The sequence below is a fragment of the Crocuta crocuta genome, unplaced genomic scaffold (assembly GCF_008692635.1).
Source record: "Crocuta crocuta isolate KB4526 unplaced genomic scaffold, BGI_CrCroc_1.0 scaffold559, whole genome shotgun sequence".
Lineage (NCBI taxonomy): Eukaryota > Metazoa > Chordata > Mammalia > Carnivora > Hyaenidae > Crocuta > Crocuta crocuta.
In genome coordinates, this window is record NW_027529454.1 from 1 (window position 1) to 12,483 (window position 12,483).

The following is a 12,483-nucleotide window of genomic DNA, read 5'->3' on the forward strand; positions in this document are numbered from 1 at the left end:
GGCTGTGGTTGCTTCCCATTTCCATTGTCTGAATCACAGCCATGGAATAAATTGAATCTTTTTCTAACGTAGAATATATTACTCTTGAAATAGTAGGAAATGTTGATAATTGCCTTTTATTGGACTCACAAATAATTTATAAGTTGGTCCGGTTTGAAAAAAAATATATGTATCATGGTCTTTTATTTCTTTGGCTTCTTCCTTGAGGCTAGAAGCAGCCTCTAAAAATAGCGGNCTTGTGCGGCGATGGGCCTAGCGCTCCCCCTGGTGCTCATCCTGCAGAATTGCGGGCTCCATAAATGGACCTGAAGCCTCAGATGCGGTATTTGAATAATTCTTTCTCCCCTAAGTACACAGAGAAATTTGATTTATTCTTCACAGTCATGTCTGCATTCCAGAGCACTTCTCCTTATAAAGTCCATCTGCTTTGAGGATAAGTAAATGATCAATCCCTCATATACATTATCATGCAGTGAACACTTCTGTGAGTTAGTAAGAGCTGTGGATCTACCAAATGTCAGGGAGGCTGGAGGCTGCTTCTTTCCTTAAGAAGGTAGTGAGCAAAAAATACAAATTGATCTTTACATAAGCATGGTAGCTATGTACCAAGGGTATTAAAGAAACATGAATGGGCGTAGTGGGAAGGGGGGAGCAGGAGAAAGAGAAGACCATGGAAATGCAATGCTTAGCATAGAATCCTGGCTGTGGTAGGCAGCATCCTAAGATGGCCCTCCACAAGGGTGACAGAATGACACTCTCCCTCTGCCCCTGGGCACGAAGGAAGACTGTATTGCCCAGACCCCTTGCCGCTGGAAGCCATGTGACTGCGTTCTGTGGGATGGGATATAGGCCAACAGGATGTGGGCAGGAGTCATGCAGCCCTTCCCAGGCCTTGCCCCAGAAGCACCTCTAGTAATTTTTCACACACTCTCTCTGTCTGTATCCACACCATTGGAAGCAAAGCAATCCAGGACATCAGAGTCCCATCAGGGAAGGGAGCCGAATCCATGCATCATCACTTAAAGGACACTTGCCCAAGAGAGCCCCCTGCTTCCTTCCAAACTGTGATGTGAGCAAGAAATAAACTTATATATGCTAAGCCACTGAGATTTGAGGGCTATTTGTTATAGCAACCAGCATTAATTACCCTGACTATTAAAGCAAGTGTTAGTCACAGTTTCCTCAACTAAAAATAGAGATGCTGTACAAGATTCAATGAAACAATGTATGTGGAAAACATTTGGCAGACTCAGGGGTCCATAAATGCTGGTTTAAAGCAGTGGTGTCTCACACAAGCAATACTTTCATTCTGAAAGAGTGTTTTTGTTAATATCCCACAGGTTTTCATTGCAAGGAAAAGAAGACCCAACTCCCAACTGACAAGCCAAGTGGAGATTACATTGGCTCCCAGAGCTGAAAACTTCAAATGTAAATTAAGCCTTCGGGTTGGTTTAATGCAACCAGCTTGAGGACCCAGGTCCTTTCTGTGGCTCCATTCTTTCTTCTGCCTGGTAAGTGTCAGTCTAAACCAGACTCTTCTAATGGCCAAAGATGGCTGTCAGTAGCCCCTCCTACTACACATTCCTAGCTTACTTTGGGTTTGGGAGCAAGAAGAAATCTCATGCCACTATTCTAAGAAAGAATCCTCTGATCCCTCTGATTGGGCTGGTTTGGCTCACATGCTCACCCTGGAACCAATCACTTTGTTGAAGTGAAAGACATGTGCTCATGACCTCCTAATCAGGACCCATACCTAGAGCTAGGGGTGGGATCAGCTTTCCTTAAATCACATAAACTAGTGCTGGCTTCGGCAGCACGTATACTAAATTCACATAAGCTTATCGGGAAGGAAGAGAGCACATCTATTTCTTTTTTTTTTTTTTCTTTTTTTTACTTTTTATTTATTTTTGAAAGAGAGACAGACAGACAGAATGTGAGCAGGGGAGGGACAGAGAGAGAGGGAGACACAGAATCTGAAGCAGGCTCCAGCCTCTGAGCTGTCAGCACAGAGCCTGATGCAGGGCTCGAACTCATGAACCCCAAAATTGTGACCTGAGCTGAAGTTGGTCGCTTAACTGACTGAGCCACCCAGGCATCCCATAAAGAGCACATGTATTTAAATGGATTGTTTTTTAAGCAGAGGAAAGAAGGAGCAGGGGAAAAATGAATGCTAGACAGGCTACCAAATGCGTGTGCTACAGTCGGTATGTTTATTTCCCTAGAAGCAAAAAACAAGTTGTGCTGGTAGGTGGTAAATGCTATTTTGTGATCACCTTGAGTGATCCAACCTTTCAGAAATCTGTAAGTTAACTGGACATTATGGTTTTCAGTTTCCTAACTTCTGACAATGAGTTCCCTAAAATATCCTCAGATATTGACTTCTTGAAATATACTCGGATATTGACATCCTGTCTTTCTTGACAGTGCAGTGTAAAAAAAAAAAAGTCTCTTAAGAATAATTTACTTTCTTACTCTTCTGCTTTCTTTTCCCTTTGTTCCTTTGTACCTTCCTTTGGTTTTGTGCAAGTATTTTAGAATGCATAAGATGCTATACAATTGGGAGGAATTATTATCTTCATCGACTCTTCATGCGAAAGTAAATCATATGATACATAATCATAAAATAATGAGACTGATCTTTCAACCTGAATGTGTGCTGTTTCTCTGAGCAGTCACGTAAAGAGGTGCTGTTCATCTTTCAGTGATGCAGGCATAGTTCAGATTGTATCGATCACCCCTCAATTTTAACCAAAAAAGTGCAGAAGCTCGATCGACCAGACTACACATCTGATTTGATTCCCAATCCCTTGTAAGGTTTTCAACAAAATGAAACTATCTGCCAAGGCAAAGATTTGTCTTTTCAAATAACATAGCTTGGGATCTGAAGATAATTGTCACCAGAGAATTCCAAAATATTCTGAATCAGCATTCAAGAGTGAATACTGAGGAGCACATGAGATTTACATGTGTTTCACAGAAGAAAAGGTTGCAAGGAAGATGATCTGTTCACTACCCTTTCAGTCCCCCTCTGGCTGCATTTTCCCAGACAACAGGCCAACTCTGAACTCCTCAGCATGCCATTCAGGCCTTGAAATGCCCCTCCATTCTCCTGTTGACTCTCTTTGGCTGCTCTCCTCCCCACACACTCTGCAATCCCACCAGGCCAGAGCTCTCTCTGCTCCCTGGGGATGCTGGGCTCTCCCCAGAAGCTGCCGTTCTGCTCAGGCCATTGTTTGTGTCCCCTGACCTGCCCCTCTCCCTGCTTTCGTGTCAGACTCTTGCACCTCACTCAAGACCCAGCTCATCCGTCATCTCCAAAATTTTTCCTAATCTTTTCCCACCACAAAAAAAGACTTTGGTGCTTTGTTTTTTATCTTGTAGCTTAAAAAAAATAATAACCTGTTAGAGCACTTGCTTTTTCTCTTGTGCCATTTTCATTTTACATATGTTTGGCCTAGGACACATTGCCCACCGATCTGTTGTGTACCCCAGCCCGGCTCTCTCCTGTGTAGAAGAGCAGCTGACCCCTGCAGGCCTTGAGGCTCAGACTCCTCCATCATCTGGCTGTGCCTGGGTTTGGCCAATGGGAGAAACAGACAGGAGGCTGGAGGACAGGAGGAAGGGAGAAGCCTGAATATCTTGTCCCTTCCTTAGAAGCCTCAGGAGCTGTATATGCCAGTGGCTATTTATCTCCCCCACTGGCTCCAGTCTCCTCTGGGTGATCTCAGCTTGTGGGCTCTAGTAACACCACTTCTGCTCTGTCCCTAGTGGCTTTCAGCTGCTACTAATCTGGAGATTTCCTCACAATCCCCACTTCTGTCTCATACTCTTCCATCCCTGATATTACCAAGTCTTTGTACTAAATCCACTCTGTTTCAAATGTTTTGAGAGATTTCAGTTGTCCCAGGTGGACCTTGACTTACACATCAACTCATCTCCCCATCTAGCAATTGAGAACGATCAGTTTAATGAATGATGTCCATGAATGGATATACAACCATGTTTTTTGTCATACACAATTTTTTGTATTTCTACTTTCTAAGGTAGTTTCATGGCTCTTCCTGTCAATCTCATTTTCCTTCCATGGCCAAAACTACCCTTTTTCAAGCTCTATCCACTTTTTCTAGCTGGCTTTCCCAATCCCAAACCCCTTGTCCAAGTTCACCCATACTAGGGTCCTGCGTGGCATCTGCATTGCTGACAGATGGTGAAGATATTGGGTATAGAGTGAGACCATCAAGATTAGAACAGTTGCGGAATCCATAAACTGAGGTTGTTGGCTGCAACTGATAGGACAATGGTGAAGGCTTCATTATCGTTCCACTCTTCGGGTCTGATATATGACTCAAGCCAGAGCCAGGCCAATTTACAGTTACTCCCAGAGCCCAGTGCAATTTGCAGATGAAAGGAAGATGCACATTTGTGGCCAAAGTGGAAGATTTGGGTATTGGGCCTGCTGCTAAAATTGCTCCCCTGTGCATGAGGCCAGCACACGGCTGGCTGACGTCCTCAGTGCTGCCCAGAGCATTACTTTATTTCCACAATCTGGAAGCCAAGTGAATACAAACCAGACATTTGTAAGGGATCTGGGAATGGCTGGGGGTTAACATTTCTGCTACAGTGAAGAGGATGGTGTGGCCCACTTTTCTGCCCACTCCTGCCCCAACATCTCTCAAACCACCTTGACCCTATAAATGAGGCTGACCAGCCATTGAGAAGATGTCTAGCACTAAAATAAGAAAAGGAAAATAACATGACTTAATGAAATCTCACATGAGAGGTAACATGTTCATTGAGGACCTATTTATTCCGGGCTTTGCACTGAGTTGGATAAGGATAGGATGAGTAAGAACCAATTCCTGCCCTGCAAAGCCCTACTGTCTACAGGAGAGAGACTCACACAGGCAGAGGGACAAAGGCAGGTTGGTGGGCTGAACCAAAGCCCACATGCTCTGCGTGTGGCCCACAGAAGAATTATGTTCTGAGGGAAGGAGAATCCCAGCTTGCAAGCTTCCAGCCTGGTGACCTTGGTCTGTGTAATGTTAATTTCTCTGAGTCTCAGATTTCTCATCTATAAAGGAGGATTAATTGCCTCCCTCTTAGTTGTTGTAAGTATAAAATGAGTTTCCATACAAAAAGTTCTTCATACCTTGCCTGATGCAATGCAAACCCAAGAACACTGATGTTGTCAGGAGAGGCACCCCCAGTGATGGCAGCAGTGAAGCTCCCCCAACTACCTTATGGGCTCTGGATATTGCAAGGAGAGATCAAGGCTGAAAAGGAAGACCATGGTGGCACCAGGTGGTGACTCCAGCTCACAGCCTTCGTGTTAGGCACCCAAAGACCCCCTTTTGAAGACCCTCAGAAATCCCAGGGGGGTGAGGAGTTTATAGAAGACTTAGAGATGTTATCATAGGGACGTAAACATGACCAGTCGTGTGATGATGGTTAGGGTATGAGACCAATGATGCAGGAATTGTGAGAAAAGGAGATTGAGCAAATCACCCTGCCTCTAGTCACCAGGAAAGGCTCAATGCCAGTGATCACCTGCACTAGGTCTGAAAGCTTAGGGGGAATGCATGAGTGGCTGGCATGCATGCCAGGGCATAGCATTCCAGGTAGAGGAAATGGAATAGGTAACTATCCAGAGGCAAGAAATACCAATGTGAACCCAGGAATGAAGGAAGTCAGTATGGAGGGTGTGTAGGGAGTCAGGTGACATCAGCTAAGGCTGGAGAAGCTCCAGAGGGCTGACTCTGAAGAGCTCTGTGTATCTTGGGACAGAGTCTGGGCTTGGGACAGAGTCTGGGCCACGAGAGTCAGAGGAGGTTTTTAATGGTGGAGAATGTGGTCAGATTTGTCTCGGGGAAGACCACTCAGGTAACACTGAGAAGGCTGTGTGTGAGGTGTGTGGTGTGAGGTAGGAGATCGGAGGCAAGGGCACCACAACCCTAAACTTACAACCCCCCACAGAGATGATGGAGAGCAGCAAACTGATCAGAGAGAGGGTTCTGAATAGTCTAGTCCTTTCCTGAGATGAAACAAGACTGTCAGCTCCTTGATGACAAAGGCTGTACATCTTCTGTGCCCAAGAATATCAAATGCCTAATGAGAATGGTCACAGAACAAATATTTCCTGAGGGTATTGAATGAAAGCACAACCAACTGCATTTGGGAGGTGAAGGATCGATGAGAGTCAGGAATGCCCAAGGTCTCTGTTGGGGAAAGTGGATGAGCTTGATGACCCTTGAGTGGGTTTAGGAGATCAAGTCACTGGTTCGGTTATGGCTTTGCTTAAGTTTAAAGTGTCTGTGGAGCACCCTGGTGAGCAGTCCAGCAGGAAGTATATATGGATATACCCTGCGAGTCCTCACCCCTTAGAACAATGCCCAGCTCAAAGGCCTGAGTAGGGACTCAGTAAATATTTGTTGGCCGAATGAATGAGTGAATTGGTCTGAAGTCCAGGAATGACCTAGACTCTTTGACCACCTTCTACAAAGCAGACCCCCTTGTTATTTTGCTCCCTCTTATTTTCCTTCATAGCACTTACAGGTATGAGTCATTGTACAGTGATTCACCTGTTTAATGCCTGACTCCCTAACCAGAGTACAGTTAGCTATGTCTTGGCCTAACCTAGCCCATGGTTGAGATTAGGTAAATAGTTGCTGAATGAATGAAGAGCTAGAGATGTGGATGTGGATGTGGACGGGATATAGATGGAAGCCCAGAGAAACTATGGGTCATGGCAAGCTGGTGGCTAGATCAAACATGGAGCTTCTACATTCCAAGGTACTTGTTTGTAACACTTGTCTTCACATCTTCCGTGTCCCTCCACCTCCTCCGTGTGCAGCGACCCCAGAATCCAGCCTCGATGCAGTTCTCTCCAGTCCCTCTCTGAGCTGCTGTTCTTTCATCTGCAAAAAGGTTTATGGTGTGCCTTGCCTACTTTACTAAGTGGCCAGGAACATTCATGAGCTCACTCAGTTCAACCAATGTTTATGTAGGTGATTAAATGCCACAGTAGGAAATACCTTTGAGTAAAGACACTGACCTCCACGCTCAGTTCCCCATGGCTTAGAACAGCATTGTCTGGTTGGGAGGCAGTGGAAAATAAGATCCCTTTGAAGCACACCACCTCCCTTCACAGGAAGCCCTTCATGTGATACAAAAGACTCTTATCTTGCAGTCTGAACAAGGGCCAAATGGCCTGTCCAGTCCAACACCCACATTCAGAGCTGAGATGTGGCACACAGAGACCGTGCTACGTCCTACCTCCCTGCAAGCTGTCGCCCCAGCTCACAGCAGCTTGGAGCCTCAGCTGTTGGCCACTCTGGTAATGGAGCTAGTGAGCAGGGGAAACTAGACATGAAAAGCAGAAAAGGATGCACAGTCGTTACAGCAGCTTTCACGATGACAAAGGGTCAGGAAGAGCAACTCCTGCAAACAGAGGTTATGCTTTTTAAAATTCTTATCTCCTGAACGGCCCACTTGGACTTTATTGCTGAAGGCAGGTCTTCGCACAAGCTGTGCTCTCCCTCTGGACTACCCAATCCCCGAGGACTTTAGGCCAGACGGCAAGTCTTGCTCCCACGGTGCAGCCTCTCTTCACCCTGGGGGAAGATACAGAAACCTCCTCCTCTATGGACAGGAAAGAGGGAAGAGATCCAGCCTTTACTGAGTACTGGTTAGGTGTGGACTGCTCTGTGTGATTCTTCATATACTTTCTACCATTTCATACTCAGAACCATCTCAGGGATTGAGTCTGTTAGCCCCATTTTACAGGTCAGAAAGCTGAGGGTCAAAGACACAAGTCACTTGGTCAAAAGTACAGCTAGTAAATGGCTGAAGTAGGATTGGTCCAAAAATCATATACACAATGGTTCACACTGATTTCTCCATATTTCTAATAGGGCGCTAATTGTGTGGTTTAGTGAGTGTCTCCAGGGCAAAGATCCTCTATAATTCCTCTCCCAACCATACTCTGAGCAGGTCTACAGGCCTGTGACCACAAAGCCCAGATCTGCTCAGGCTCTGAGCACCTCCTAACCAAGTAGGAGGGATAGTAGGAGGGTACCCACATCCTCAGGAACAGATCAACTGCTGTTGATCTTGCTACCCTGGTCCGGTGTCCACTGCTCTCTGGGGTGAAATTTTTATTTATTTATGTATTTTGTTTGTTTGTTTCGTTTGAGAAAGACGGAGACAATGCAAGTAGGGGAGGAGCAGAGAGAGGGAGAGAGGGCAAGAGAGAGAGGATCCCAACCAGGCTCTGAGCTGCCAGCCCAGAGCCTACCCGGGGCTTGATATCACAAAACTGTGAGATCATGAACCTGAGCCCAAGCCAAATATCAGACACTTGACCGACTGAGCCACCCAGTCGCCCCTGGGATGAAGTTTTTATCAGCAATGTGGCACTGTGCTTCCCCTGTCCACCAGCCCTCGCTGTGTGTGCCTTGCTCCAATGACTAACTTCTTCTTTCTCTGGGTGGCCTTAAATCCTAGTCCGTTGCCTAATACCCTTATACTTTTACTAGGCACTGCAGGGTCTTTCCTTGCATGTTGAAATTCATCCTGCAGGTGCTGCCAATAGTCCTTCTCTACCTAGCTGACACCATCTATCCTCAAAAATCACAATGATGGTGCCCTGTGAGCTCCAGTGTGACTGCCACCTATAGCATTGTGGTTACCAGCCCTTGACTGTACCTCAGTCAGACAGACCTGAGATTGAACTGAGTTTAGCCTCTTATGGGCTGTGTGCCTAAGGAAAAAACTCTTCATCTCTTTGCATCTCAGTTTCTTCGTCTATAAAATGGGAGTGATGATGCATGCCTCCTAAGATTATTGAGAAGATTGAATGGTATATATATTTGATATATGTAATGACCATTGTGCCTGATACAAAGCACTCAGTAATTAAAGGATTCCTGTTATTATTCCCACCCCCCAGATCATGTCACTTAGGCACAGCAATCTGGCCTTCAAGTCAGTCCCTAAAAAGTTCAAGATTAGTTTCCTTATCTCTGAGCCCATTCCTTCCTATTTCCTCCCCTTTTCCTAGGAGCCCACTACTAATGATTTTACTATAGCTTACAGATGCATTGTAAGAAAGCTATATTAGTTAGAGTAAAATAGGCCATGCTGCAGTAACAAATAAGCCCTAGATGTGAATAGCTTGACAGAGCAGAGATGTATTCACATCTGATGTGAATGAGCACAACCTGATGACTATTGGACAGACCACAGCTCTCTCAGAAGTAGGGACTCGGAGCCAGGCCCCCTCAGCTGTGTGATTCTGTCATCTTAACCATGTGGCTTCTGAGATTGCTGCCAAAGGAGAAGAGGGGAAGTGGACAAACCTGGGCGTAACAGTCATTCCTTCTGCCACAGCTCACTGACCAGAACCTGGTCACAGAGCCAAATCTAATCGCAAGGGAGGTTGGAAAGTACAGTCTTACCATATACCCAAGAACTGGGACTTGGTGGACACAAAGCATTATCTCTGCCCATCCCTTGATAAAGTTGCCTCCATAAACCCCAACATGTGAGGAGAGGTAGCTGAATCTCAGCCCCATGACTTTTCCATCAGCTTTCGTGTTTCTCATCAGCCCTTGGAATCTCTCAGGAACCAGTGGCGTGGACAGGCTGACCTCAGATGACCTTTCTGTCCCTTTCCCTTTATGTAACATTCCACCCCAAATGTGGACCACACTGCTTCCTTTTTCACTGTGCCAGAGCTGAGGTTAAATGCCAACTATACTAGGTTTTACCAAAGATTAGAGGAAACGATACATGAGGAATAAACAGAGGCTAAGCTACAGTTGATAATTTGCTTATTTTTTTTTTATTGGGTTTGTGCATCCATCTTCAGCCCAAGTCTTCCCTGAGGCCACCTGCCTGCCATGCTCCTGTCCTGCAGCCACAGGGCAGGGACCTCTGACCTCTACTACCTAGGAATGCCCACACATGTCTTAAGTCCATGAGACATTAGCATGGGGTTTAAGAGGAAGCGGTTAGAGAGAGAAGGGCAGGAGATAACCTATGCCTCCCTAAGTCCTTATAAGGAAAGCGCTTCTAATTCTTTATACTTAAATAAAGCTTTCAAACACTCACGAAATCAGCTCCCCAAATTATGATTCACAAATCACATGCCAGTTGACCTGTAGACTTCTTGGGGGAGACCTACCTTTCCTCTTTCCTAGTTCTCTGAGCCCCCCAAGCACTGCAGTCACATAGTATTTCTCTGCCTTCAATTCCAGACCCAAGAAAACAAGACCCAAAGAGAGAGAGGGTTCCCTGCTTGAGTTTTCCATCTGAGGACCCACTTTTCTGAATGATGCGACATGAAAGCAGATGATATTGGGAATGATTCCATACTTCCAGGCAAGCCTCATCTCCTTCCCACAGGGAAGTGGTCTTCCTTCTATGTCAACAAAATAAGCATATCAGAAGACATCTTAATAATTCATCTGAGTAATGCATGCATAATGTAACGGCGTTAGTTGAGGAAGCCAGTTTCCTTTAGAGAATCTAAAAGGTCACTACATCCTCAGCTCCAAACACAGCACCTGGCACAGAGTAGGTGTTCAAATCCTTGGTTAAAAGGCTACCAAAAGGAAAGCAGTTTGTCTTGGTCATGTTTGTTTAGGCTCCTTTAAGAAAGTTCTCACTGAGGCTCCTGAGTGGCTCAGTCAGTTAAGCGTCCAACTTTGGCTCAGGTCATGCATGATCTCACGGTCCATGGGTTTGAGCCCCACTTTGGGCTCTGTGCTAACAGCTAGCTCAGAGCCTGGAGGCTGTCTACGGATTCTGTATCTCTCTCTCTCTCTCTCTCTGACCCTCCCCTGCTCACGCTGTCTCTCTCTGACTCTCAAAAATAAATTAAAAATATTTAAAAAATTGTTTTAAAAAGTCCTTACTAAATCACAATATAGTATTAAGATGATTCTTTAGGTGAGCACAGAATTGAGGTGTGAGCTTCCTTCAAGGAAAAAGAGAAACCAGCTGGATTATGGTTCTCACACTGATAAAAAGGAAGCAGACCTTTTCTTGAGCCTACATACCTCCCAAGATATTTTAGGCATTTTATCCTGAAATAAATCATCCCTAGTAATCAAGCCCAGTAATCATCCCCCATTTCTGTACTGTTTCTCCATCCCTCTGTGCCTTCCCATCCACCCTGTCCTCTACATGGCTACCAGCTTCACTTTTAAACATCCTGTTTTACTAGCCTCTGTGTGGCCCATTCCCTCATGTCCTTCTAGGGGCAGCATGGAATGGGGGACACAGTGACAGATTAGGGTAGGGCAGATCCAGAGAAGCAGACCTGTACTCCGTTTGGCCAGGGCACTTGCCTTGCCCCTCCTGAGCTCCGTTTTCTTTACTCATCAACTCGAGATAACATCAATGATCTCACCACATTGTCATGAGGAATGGCAGAAAATATACGTGGACTGTGAAGCTTATCACATGACAGACTCTCAATAAATTTGAGTTCCTTTTTTCCTTCTCTCCTTTTTGAAAATAGTCAGGGTATAAATTATACATAAATAAATTACACGTTTTACTGGAAATCCTCAGCAATGATTAATGTAACCAATAATAATTTTAATATTAATAATAGGTTACTTCGGCAGTATCCTCCTAATTCTGACAATCAATCTATGTGCTCGGGCTTTGTCATCATAATAACATAGAGTGCTCATAGTTTACCCTAGAAAGAACTGAATGCACATAATTTCCCATTTTCAGGTATTTTTTAAATCCTCCTTTTTTTACATGAGTATTCTGCTACAAACCGTTACTTATGGTACAAAGTGTAGGCAATGCATTTGCCGAGAAATGAAAGACAGACATGAATGGAAAGCCGCAAAGCTACAGGCAGTATTTGAGACTGAAAGTAAGGTTTGGAAGCATCAGGAATGTGATGGAGTGGCGCCAGGTGGCTTAGGGGGTTCGGCATCTGACTCTTGATTTTGGCTCAGGGCATGATCTCCTGATTCACGGGTTCAAGCCCCACGACTGGCTCAGTGCGGACAACACAGATTTCTGTTCTCCCTCTTTCTTTTCCCCTCTCCCCACTTTCTGTCTCTCAAAAAAAAAAAAACTTTTTCAAAAAAATAATGTGATATAAATACTGATTTCTACTGCTCAGTATACTAAAAAATGGACCTCATTAGAGAGTTTGGTACATCATCCCCATTATCAGGAGGGGCAAACTGAAACTAGAGCCTTGAAAGACAGAAATGTCTGGAAGTCTCTGCCAAGTATTAGCCCAAGGATCTGCTCAGCTTTCTGCTGACTTCTTTCAGACTTGAGTGTGGGAAAAATTGCTACAAAGAAACCTTCAAGCCTTCAGATTGTGTGTTTATTTCAGATTCTGTATTTCTGTAAGATGTAAACAGAAACAACCAGAGTGGTGGTGAGTGTGGGTTCTGGAGCCAGACCTCCTGGGTTGGAATGTCTGTCCTTCTGGTTGCTAACTGC